A 12,553-nucleotide genomic window follows, 5' to 3' on the forward strand; every position below is an offset into this window, starting at 1 on the left:
TAAATTAGTAAAAACCAAGACACTTGTCAGATGTACAGATGATATATGCGATGAATCAAATTCTATCGGCTTGTTTACAGATCACCCGGTTATGAGGATAACACGGAGTGATAATCAGGGTCAGCCACTGTCCACCTACTCTGAGGTCATCAACGGTCAGAATGTGACGTTTGTGTGTGACGCTGACAGCAACCCGCCTCCTGCTTCCGTCACGTGGTCAGGGAAAGTGAGGAGCACTACTGGGGAGCTACACATCGTAGATGCAGAGCAGACGACACACGAAGATATTTACACCTGTACCGTTGTGACTGGAACAAACGGTGATGATGAACGTCTACCACTGAGGGCATTTTCTCAAATTACACTTATCGTTAAAGGTATTATTACACAACAACAACAACAACAGCAACAACAACATCAACAACAAGACACATTGTTCGTCATGAACCAGGTTTTCACGAACAACAGTCCTCTTTCACTACAAGCCTTATTACCAGTAACATTGCGAGCCTTACCGCCGTATTTGCCCGTTTTGTATCGAAGACCGAAATTAACTTTATTGAGAGAGAGCTGAGGTAAGTAAAGTTTTATGTAATCACATTGTCGGCGGCCTTTACAGACACCTTAAGGTCACGTGGGATGTTGAGTTGATGTTATTGGTTCTATAAACATGCAGACTGATTTTTATTGCTTTGTATAATACAATTTTACTTTCTTCATTTCAAGAGACTATTATCTTTAGAGCTTTTAAGATTTAAGAGTACGGTCCTTGTTCACCTAGCAGTGGAGAAATCTTTTACCTGAAATTTTACGACATCTTTACAGGTTATCGCGTTGTATGGTTCTTCGACAAATAGAAGAAGACCTGGAATGTTTGTTGTATCTATAGTTGACATGGCTACAGATGGCTGCTTATTTCTAGAGCACACCAAATAAGCGACACGGACATTGAGTAAAATATGTTTTCAGTGGGTATTGAACATCAGCAACATCTTTCCAGACTTGAATAACAATATCAACTGTGTATTTGTGTAACTTGTATGCCACATGTAACTGGCCAGATACTTTCTTTTCGCTTTGAACTTTATAGACTTTGGTTCACGTGCGGAGGCTCCTTATTCTCCTGGTTACTGAGTCGGTTAGCCTCAAGATTGTGAGTTGTATTCCACTTTCTCCTCTCCCATCGCTTCCAGCTGACATGAATAGTTCCTTACATTTCAAGAAATAGAAAATGAGTGAAAAGGTAAGGATGGGCTGCATTTTGCGTTTGCCTTGCTACAATACTTTTCTTACGTTTATTTTAAGTGTTTCAAGCGCTAGTACACACACACACACACAAACATACAGAAACGTGAGAGCGTACACAGTCACCTACAGGAACATTTATGTTTGTGGTATAGTGTGTTTATTTAGCTTTTCTTCGCGTCGGTAAGGTATTTTTAAAATTTGTGATAGAGGGCGTTAGATGTCCTGCAGATTTAATTAACAGATTTCAACTGTTTAACTTATCAGATACACAGTCTCGAGTCCTGGTAGTGAACGGAACTTGGTCGTGAAAATGCCGACTTGAAATATTGTACACTTGGACATGGAGCAAAGTCTGTGACGATGGTTTCGAAAAAGAAGAGACGCAGGAGACCTGCAAGATGTTGTTCTTTGACAAGCGAGTAATATTTTATTGTCTTGCTATTATTTGGACTCTAATTGTTTTGTATGAAATACTTACAATTTGTAGGTCAACGAATTTCAGTCTCCCACAGCGATTTTAGTGTTCGTCTAGGTTTCTTTTAATTTAATCCATTCTATGTCTCCCCATTAAGTGTGATCTTTTTAAAAGAGAGAGTGTTTTATGAGTTTGCAGCTGTTTGCTCGTGCGTGTGTAATCTTTTTAAGAAAAAGAAAAAGAAAGTAGTCTTCTTCTGGAAGTGGAATGGCAAGAGGGTTAATAACACCAGAACTGATTTGGTCAACCTGGCTGTGGATAAGCTGCGAAAATTGTGAAAATGCCATAATAAACAAAGCATGTACTATAGAATAAAATATATATTGCATTTTACTTATGGTGTGTCAAGATATTATAATTTATAATATTGAAGAGATATTGGATAAATCTAACCAAAAAAAGCAAGTAACGCTATAGAAAATAAAAGTTTTCTTTTAAGCTTGGTGTTACGCACCGAAAGATGTATTTAATATTATGATTAAGTAGTTATCAGTAGTGAAAATAGTTCTCCGTGTAAATTAAAACTGTTAGTTGATTCAAGTTTTAGAATATTTCAAACACATTTTTACCCTCTATGTCCATATACAATTATTCTTAAGTCTAACTTTTTGGCTTCTTGTTAATGCCTTCTGTATTTTGAATGTTTTTTTCATATTAATAAACCTGTGTGAAATTATGTACTTTTATCTAGCGAAGTATACTACTTGATTTATCATCTGTATGTCTTATATTACTCTCCTGTTTGCTAGTATGTATGCACGGAAGTGTCTTTAGTTTCCAGGTTTAAAAGCTACCATGGCGTCTAGGTTTAGGAAAAGAGTAGACGTCTAGAAATAGTTGAAAATGTTTGAAAGGTTTAAAAGATAAAAAGTAGAAACGAATGGACAGTGCATGTCTCTGTGATACCAGTATCAGTATTTATACACGTACATTAAGTCGTGTACTAGGTTGCTTAAGAACTGCACATATTGATATAATAAACAATGCTCCTCTTATCACTTTTCGTTGTGTTTTTGAACTGGAATACATGAATGACAAAAATAGTGTGTTAAAATTATTTAAGGGGAGATAAGGCATTTTGCCGTGAGACTGTTTTACCTATTACTTAAAACTGTCTTTTAGCTAATTAGGGAATTTTACCTCTGTAATGAAAAAGAGAAATCTTTCTCTTACTTTCCCTTTGTCTCTTGTTTCGTTCGGTCACTGGTACAAAGATAAAATTTACTTTAATCAAAGATGCCTCCTTTATACGAATTGTACTAACACGTGTTGACTATTTTTTTCTGTTAAGTGATTAAATTGTCTAAAAGATTTATATAGGTAATATTAAAATGTTTTAAAAGATCAAAGTTTGCTCGCATATGAATAGAAAGGACTGTAGGTGTGTATGAGGGCCATTGTTATTTTGTTGGTGGTGTGGTTAAAGGCGGTGTGCTATGTATTACACAAAGAAGAATTAATATCAAGACAACTAAACTAACTTGGGTACACCAGTAAACGATATATATTCAAAAAGCGGGAATGCGAAGACTGACAAGAATAAATACATAAGGGAGAAAACACTGGATTCTTTAGGAATTGTTCCACTATGGATTACTTCCCCACAGATCCCGCAAACGTTAACCAATCAGGTATTTCGTTAGGTTTGCAAGTAGGCGATGTTTAGTTTTCGTGCGCTATTTCGAAGTCGGTTGCCCGTTACTCAATTCAACATGGATTTGTACTTAAGCAACTGAGAATGAGAAAAAAATCAGTAAGTAATATTTAAATTTTAATGTATATTCTAATAAAATATATGACTGTTTTGTACCTTTTATATGTGTGTATAAATATATAGTATAATTTTTATTTCTTTCTGTCGTACTTTTGACCTACCTCCCGAGTTGTGAATTCTCTGTCCTACACAGTTGCAATCTTTCAGTTGATTTTACTGCAAGACAGCAAAATATATATTGCTGCAGAAGACACAAAGGAGTCCCGTGATTAAAGGACAGCAACACATTGATTACAAATACCATAGTAAGATACAACAGGACATTAAAGTAGAACGATGGAATAACAATATACAATTTGAAAGATATCAGAAAAAGAACAATAAAATCCTTGAATTAAAAAAAACTTCTAATCCCTGCACCCTAAAAGTAACAAAAAATCGAAACAACGCTCACAAAATAAGAACCGCAGCTTTTACATGGAAACTAATGAGTTCAGACCTAATGAACAAAATCAGATGTTCAACGACCATATATAACAGGCGATAACAGGACACTGTAAACACTAGGTTGTGTAACACAATCTATAGTACAAAAATCTTTAAACTTAAATTCAATTGACCAATCAAGTACTACTGAAACGTTTGAAATAGAAACAGATCATTGGATAAACATCTTCATGGAAAGATAGATAAACACTCTTGCATCTTGCCCACAAGGCTCACAAGTCTCTGGAAGTTATATATACTAAGCTATTCTTTACAAAATCAACCAACTGGTAAAGACTACAGCATCCCCTGACATTCTAACCTCACACTATTACAGTAAAAGGCAGTCAAGTAAATTTCGAAATGCAAGAAAGAAAAGTCCGTGACAGTCTCAGCAACAGGAATACAAACGGTAATCACATCGGAACTGAAACCACGAAGACACAGCTGGTACTCAAGTTGGGGGATAAGGGAAAAGAGTGAAAGAAAGGTCGCAAGTTCGTCCTACTCGCCATTGAGAGACACGTTTGTCAAACAGATCAGAGGGGTTAATAGGCCATTCCTTGTTTACCACTACACAGTCAGCTTGTTGGGTAGTAGAGTTGACAATAAAATGTGGAGCTCTTGTGCGGTAAATGTTACATTTGCATCTATGGCTAGAAAATGTAGAAGTAAAGGAAATATAGAAGTTTATCTAAAATATTGGAATGGTTTGCAATAAATTGCATTTTATTGTTTGATAGAAATACGTTGCCTTGTGGTAAGAGACACTGCGTCGAAACCCAAAGACGAGGAAACCAGGAGGTTTGACCAAAGTGGGGCACAAACTACTTCCCTGACTAAGCTACGGAGAGGACACCTGCTAGATGGCTGAGGAAAGTACAAAACCAAAAAAGAAGCGGAATAATATATTCTCAAATGTCTACCCGTGAAATAAGTGAGGTCTTAACACAGGAAGTTCCGGGATAACCATTGTCTGTATTATATTAAACACCGATAGTCAGTATATTAGGAGGAAGCATTTAGGAATACGATTACGAACGTCGCAGCACGTGTTCAGGAGATTTTCATGATGATTTCATGTCAACATAATTTGTGTTTTCCAGCTTGCTGAGGTAAGCAAATTCAGGTTGATATCATGTCACGACGCCGCCGGTGCCTCTCGTTTTTCGCTCTCTCCAACTCACCAGCGGGTCGGACAATTGCGCGTTCTTTCGTTCGTTCCAATTAAAGAATGATTCGCCTGTACGAGTCTGTCTGTTTAATGATCAAAATTACAAAAAAATATAGATCCTAACTATAAAAACAAAACGGTCTTTAACACAATAGTTTTTCCTCCAATTTCCACATCTACGAAGTACAAAGAACACCTCACACACTATAAGCTCACTGTCTTGGCAATCAACGTCTCTTCTATCGCAACCACAAAAAATCCACCATAGCTTTTACTCTCTTTTCAAACTTACTGTCTTGGCAGTAGTTCCTTCGTTCATACTACCTCATTCTATCTCTGACTAGCGAAGCAAATGTCTTGGCAAATGCGTTCACCTCTCCCTATCCGCTCTGTAACCTTCTTCTTCCACTCGCTAACGTTCTTTCTCTTCTATCTACTCTCTAACATCCTCTTCTTCTCTCTATTCTCCAGCGTCCTTCTTCTTCTAAAAATGCCCTCTAACGTCCTTCTGCTTCCATATCCCTTCTAAAGTCTCTCTCCATTACCTCACTATTTTGTTTGACGTCACTATACGTCATTTTTCACGTTCTATTTAGATCCGTGTTTTAAATCATTATATAAGGTATGCAGGAGGGGTCTATGACATGATATCTTTTTATAAACTAAACAAATCTTTTATTTCCTGTGGGTAAACCAGTAATACCTCCAATCGTCTTGTATGACAGTCACATTATGTGAGGGCGGTGTTCGTATCCTTTCCTTTCCGACTTTTACATTTTCATCCTTTTAAAAAGATTGGACACAAAGTGACACAGGATGAAATTTGTACTGCTGTGGATCCAATTATCTCTTCTTTAAACTACGAATGTATGAGAAAGAAATGCCTATGATCTTCATCAGTGTGTTTTAGGATTGCAGCCCCTTAGTAGAATGACTTCATTTCCCCTAAGGGTGGAGCCTAAATCTGTGTGATCTCAAGTAAGCAGCTCAACCCTTAGCGGTGGTGAGTTGTCTTGTAATTAATGAGTAATTAGTGAGGATGTAGAGTGCCGACCAACGATGTCAGAATATCGTTAACGAGTTTTGTCTTCTCTCAATGAGTACATATACATAAGTACATAAAGATCTGAGTAAAAAACGGTCACTACACAGCTCACTGCAACATTAAAAAGAAAAAGTAACTGCCGTTAGTGTGTAAAGGGACTTGAGTATAAGTGTGTTTTAATTGTGTTGCACCAAAGGCGTCTTCTGTTGTACTAACTTAACCAGAGCTTTTATTTATTTCTCTTGTATGGTATTACATCACGACACTCATGCAAGACACTATTTTCTCAAGCGCGTATACAAATAAATGTGTATCCTGTCACTCAACATAAAGACAAATTAGCCCCACCTGCCCTGTCTCTTGTAATATAACTAGTCGTATACACGAAGTATACATTCTGAAGACAAATGCCGTAAGTCGCAGTTACTGTCCAGCTCATCCAAATGAAATGTCTCAGTTCCCTCAAAACTTCGTCCCTCTCTCACACACTTGTGTTCTTTCTATTGACCACACAAAAGTGAAAGACACACTAAGAAATGCTTTTTGATGTGATTTATTTCGCCTTTGCCTTACTTAAAGTAGTCACAATATGGGTTCTGTCCATGTACCCCTCATGTACCAGTAATGGAATACATGATCGACTGACACTCTTGTGCGAAACTCCGGCATTAGAGGGAAATGACATCTTCCCTAAATTCTTTCTTTCGTGAGATTGTTGCTCATCCTTGTCCTCAGTCGAGTCAGGATTGACTTCCGGCCAAGTGGTTATATATGCGCCGTACACTGGAATACAGGACAGCGAGTCGCCTGGTGTATTCTTCTTTAAGTTGTACTGTAAGTATATTAGACTTTATGTACTAAGAACATTTTAATTAGCAGCAGAAAGTGACAATAAAATTAACAATATTAATAGAATATTAATATAAAAACTCACGATTAATTATTGTGCATTATTATGCTCGTGAAAGAGGATGCTGTCAGCATTCGAGGAAAATGAAAAAAAAGAATAAAATAAAGACATGAAAAGCACACAACATAACAGATTAATGAACATAAACACTGGCAAACATATAAAAATTATAGAAGAAATAAGGAGAGAGGAACCAAAGGTGGCGTTTGAGAGCTACTCACATTAGTATGCTGAGAGAGACAAGCAGGACGTACTAGTCATTGAATGTCGAAAGTGAGAGAGAGAAAGTATTAGTAGAGTTAAGAGGAATGCCCATGGAAGACATGTGATTTATGTGCACTTTTAGAAGATTTCGTGCTGAACTGTTAAAGTAATAAGTTGCATCACTTTGGAACAGCATATACTTCGTTGCTTAAAATTACTTGTGGGCTTTGTGTTATGTTAAGTTGTAGGTTTAGTTTAGTTTAGTGTGTTGTGTATTTTTAATACAAAGGTGCGCATAATACAGGCATGCGAGCACACAGACACGCCCGTCAAACATACAAAGACACAGATAAACACAACAAAGATATTCATAGAAAATACAAACCATTATTTGCCATTATTTGAATCTTTCTTTTCTCCAGAATTTTTATGTAACATCGCATTTTAACCTCTGCATCTGGGACAACAAACAAACATGACGATGTATGTGGCAACATCTGCTTTTACAGCTTTTCTTCTTGTGATCACATGTGTCGGTAAGGTGTCCTTTACACAATTCTTCATCACTTATGACAGCGTAATATAGTTTAATGTAAAGTGATAAAGGTACTTTCTTTTGTGTTGAATTTGTCAGGTACATTCACTTATCCATTCTAAAATAACCCAAATAGTGTTCTCATAATCAGGTCCCTTCACTTTTTATAGATTTAACACAATAGTGTCTGACATAAATTAACAGAATAACACGAAGGTTTGGATGTACAAATCCGTAGGTAATAAGGTTTGCTGGAGGTCGTTACTAATTAACTTCTGTCATTGATTAGATGCACAGCTGAAAGTCCGGCTTGTGAATAGAACTGCCACGTGGAATGGCCGCCTTGAGATGTTGTACAACGGAACGTGGCATCCAGTCTGTGTCTTTGGGTTTAGAAAACAAGAGGCGCAGGTGACCTGCAGGATGCTGGGCTTCAACACGTGTGTAACTTGATGTTGTCTTGTGTTTATGTGCTGTGTAATTATATTTGTTTTGCATGTCATATTCACGACGTGGAGTTAATTTAAATCTTTCAAAGACTTTTCTTTACTAATGATAAGGTCTTTATCTTGTTCTGACGACTTAGCTCCAATATGTACAACCTGATTTCAAAATTAAGTGTTAATTTTGACTTCAAATTGTGAGTATATATTGAAATGTCTTTTTTGTGTTGGTACAGTGGATAGATTAACAGACAAACACACAAACATACTGACTGTCAAACAGGTCGCAAGGTTTAGCCATGTCGACAGAAGATAGGTACGAATATGGTTCGTACTACATATACCTTAGAAACCCGAGGTGTACAGGCGAGGAGACCAGCTTAGAACATTGTAGCGAGTTTTACACGGACTCCTACTGCCCTTATGGCGTTGTTATCACCTGCAACACACGTAAGAACCTGCAAATTCTATTCTCTTGTTTACTGTATTGCATTTCAAAAGAAGAAAAACAAGGAGCAGATTTTAAGAATAGATTCGACTCTTTTCCTATGCTATTTTCTATGCTAAAATTCTAGAAGGGTAACTTCGTTTTCCTTAGAAAAGAGATATCAAGCCTGCAAGAGTCTTTAGAGATGTAGGTGATATGCTTGATGTATTTTTTTTACAACAAAAATCATTTTAAAACTGAACAATATTGCTTTTAAATGAGTTTAGGTGTGACAAATTTATTTAGTTTGCAATGTGTACGGATTATACATGGATAAGGTGACCAGACGTTTCGGGGGCGAAAGCGGGACACGTGCCGATGATGGTGTTGTCACCGTCAAAGAACGCCGAAAAAAGTGATTTTTAAAGACAACCGGGACATTTGATGGACTTGCCAGAAAGCCAGAAAGCGGGACATTGGGCGTTCCGCCCGATATTCAGGCCGGACACGAGGTCAAAAGCGGGACTGTCCCGCCTAAAGCGGGACGTCTGGTCACCTTAACATGGATATATGGATATAGGTACTCTTTATGCACAAATACAAAAATGACAATGTACAACCCCATTTAAAAGTAACGTTTATCTGGAGTACAGTCGAGTGCATGTCTCAATCTGTCTTCTTGCAGAGACCATTGGATGTTTGTGTTTTAAAATATTCTATTTTCTACTTTGTTTGATAGTAAAAGTTCTTATAAGAGCAACGTTGATTGCTAAAATTGTAGAAAAAATGTTCACTAATAAATTAAACTGTTTTTCAGACCCCGACTGACTTAGTATATCAGTGAATTCGTAGAAACTGCAGTTGGAATTTCTACTGTATTCATACTGTACTATACATGTGATACTAACATCTTTCCACATATAGGCAAACGTAACATAAAATGTATTATTAAATGACAAGATAGCAGCAAATAAGTATATCACTATAATAATAAAACAATTCATTTTTATGTGATTTTCTGCCATGACAGATATTTTAATATACCATAGCATGTTCCTGATAAGCAAAAGAACACAAATTTGAATAACTAGGCACTGTGGAAAAATCCAATAAGAATAAGAATAAGCATAAGAATAAGAATAAGAACATGAATAAGAACATGAATCAGAACAAGAATAAGAATACAGTCCCTTATTAAATAAATAAATTAAGCGTTTCTAAGTTGAGATATCTGGTTATTGTACGCCAGGTCTTGTGCTATTACCTACTCGTTTTAAGGAGATTAAATACTACCATCTACTTGTACAAAACCTAAATAAATCTCTGATGGATTACTTAAACTAAATGTTACAGAATACACACGACTGCGTTTGAGGGATATTCAATACATGGGACCTAACAGAGGTCGTCTACAGATAGACATCGGAGATGGTCATTGGATGACAGTGTGTGTGTCGTCTAACATCACTGCCAGTGTGGTCTGTAGACACCCCGGCTTACAATCGTGAGTTCTTTTGTTTTTCTCTATTCGTGGTCGAGTCCGAGTGAAGATTATGAATACTGATTCAACTGAAATTACACAGTTCAAAGGAATAAGTCGTTAAGTTTCTTAATCATTAAATGTTGATTTTTACTTTAAACGTTTTACACAAACACACAGTTAAACACATGTCTTAAAATGTTCCCCCGTCAGTCTATCTATCCATTCTTATTTTCATATTTCTTTGTTCCTTCCTAATGAAAACACTTGACACGAGTTTCTTCAGCTTCAAAAATCGATTTCATATATAAAAATATAGCGGAGAAAAATGAGAAAAAGCCTATGATACTTTCTATTTATCCAGTAAGAGAATATTACTTATTTACATCAAATACTGATATTTTAAAAGAGAGTGTTCTCATCCGATGGAAGCACTTATATAGTTATTTATTTATCTAACCTCGCACGCTAGACATGCCTAACACAAAAGTTCTTCTGACTAAAGAAAACAATATGCATCATTTGGAAAAAAAAATCCTAAAAATATTTAATCAAAGGGCATTCTGCAATGTTTAGGCCTGCGGCGATGTTGAGAGAAACACCTGTGGACAGTTTCTATAGATTCAACAGAATAAAAGGAACAGCCATTTCTTTATTTTGTGTCGGGAATGAGACAAGCATTTTTGAGTGTCAGCATGAGATGCCTCGTTACAGCGACTGTCGGGATTACAACATCATTTGCAGTAACCGTAAGAACTAATCTTTTATAAATACAAAGCTCATCAATGTGTTTACCATTTATATGTTAGGCTTAATGAAAGAAAACTATACGTTTGCACGTAAAATAAAGAAAGAAAATATTTTGATTCTTTCTTATCACATATTTGGGTAAATGTGAAACTCTTACAACACTTTTCTAAAAATGTCGCTAAGTAAAGGGACAAAACTTTTTTTGAAAAAAATTAACCACCACTACTACTATCTCTTACACATTATATGTTTTATTAACGTTATTATTCTTTCAATACAAATTCATTTTATTAATCTATTTCTTGTTAAAAAATACTCTCGATGATAAGCGTTATTTACTTACTTAATTTTTACCTTTTCATAAATGTTTATGATAAACCTGTCTAACCCTCGCTTTCCTTCTTTTTGTCCCTTTGTTCAAACTTGTTAAGGTTCAGTTAGAATCATACCTTTTATCGTCCTTAAAAAGTGATAACTGTTTTAAAAAACTCATACCTTAAGTTGGGTTTTGTTTTTGATAATTTTTTTCAAGAAATAGTCGATGAAAGCAGTGTAAAGGTTAGCTTACCTAAAGAGGCATTTATTTATTATACAATGTTACAATTCTACAATATATAAAAAGTAAGAGATTCATTAATTGAGAAATGCTTCAAGTATAAAAAAAACCAATGAAGTTTAATACAAAATGACGGTTATAAGTCAAACAGTATTTGCTTCATGTAGAATGGTAGTCACCAAATAATTGTCACCAATGGATAGATTTCATTAATCGCACATTTAACAAAATGTTAAGCATCTGCCTGTATATTTTAATTAATCAGAAATAAAATCGTAATGTAGATATGAAATATTTGTAAAATGTATGCATAAGTTTATTTTGTAGAACATGTTGTAAGCAGAATTAAGACATAAGGTTGATGACAACATTTCTCCAAATGCACTTTGGTTTTACTTTAGCGATCGTAATGTACTATGGTTTTGTTCAGTTCGTACTGTAATAAGCAAAAAGACAAGTAGTTATCTAGTAATTCTCTGAATTTGTTTGAATGTTATAAAGAAATCTCATGTATTTTAACAGCTCGTGTCAACATCCATGGAACTATTAGCAGATATCCTTTAATGGAGGAAACAAATGCTACTTTAAAGTGCGCGTGCAATCAGCAGTCTGGTGTAATAAAGTACACGTGGCCAGAAAATGCAGGCGGGTTCCCTGATGGCAGTAGCCTGATCATCACTAGAGTGACCAGGGAACATCATGGAAGGCGAGTGAGGTGTGAGGTGAAGTACAGTGATGGTGAAGTTGTCTCCAGTGACACACTGCAATTACAGGTTTACTGTGAGTATTGGGATCCAGTGACAATCAATGCAATGAATGAGACTATTGTCATCGACAGTATGAAGTCATAGTAAGCAAATGTTTAAGATGAACTATTACTTGAGTGAAGACTGAACACATAAGTAGACTACAAAAGAAAACGCTTTATGTATGAGCTGTCATTAGTGGGTCTAACCTTTCTTTTCTCTCTGTGTTTGCATAAAAGTGGCAACATAAGCGATTATTGTTGGCTGAAGGGAAAGTTCTAAGATATATGTATTATTGTGTAGATGAGATGTGCGACGAATCACCTTCTATCGGTTCGTTTACAGATCGCCCGGTTATCA

Source organism: Pomacea canaliculata, linkage group LG7, assembly GCF_003073045.1.
Source record: "Pomacea canaliculata isolate SZHN2017 linkage group LG7, ASM307304v1, whole genome shotgun sequence".
In the NCBI taxonomy this organism is placed as follows: domain Eukaryota; kingdom Metazoa; phylum Mollusca; class Gastropoda; order Architaenioglossa; family Ampullariidae; genus Pomacea; species Pomacea canaliculata.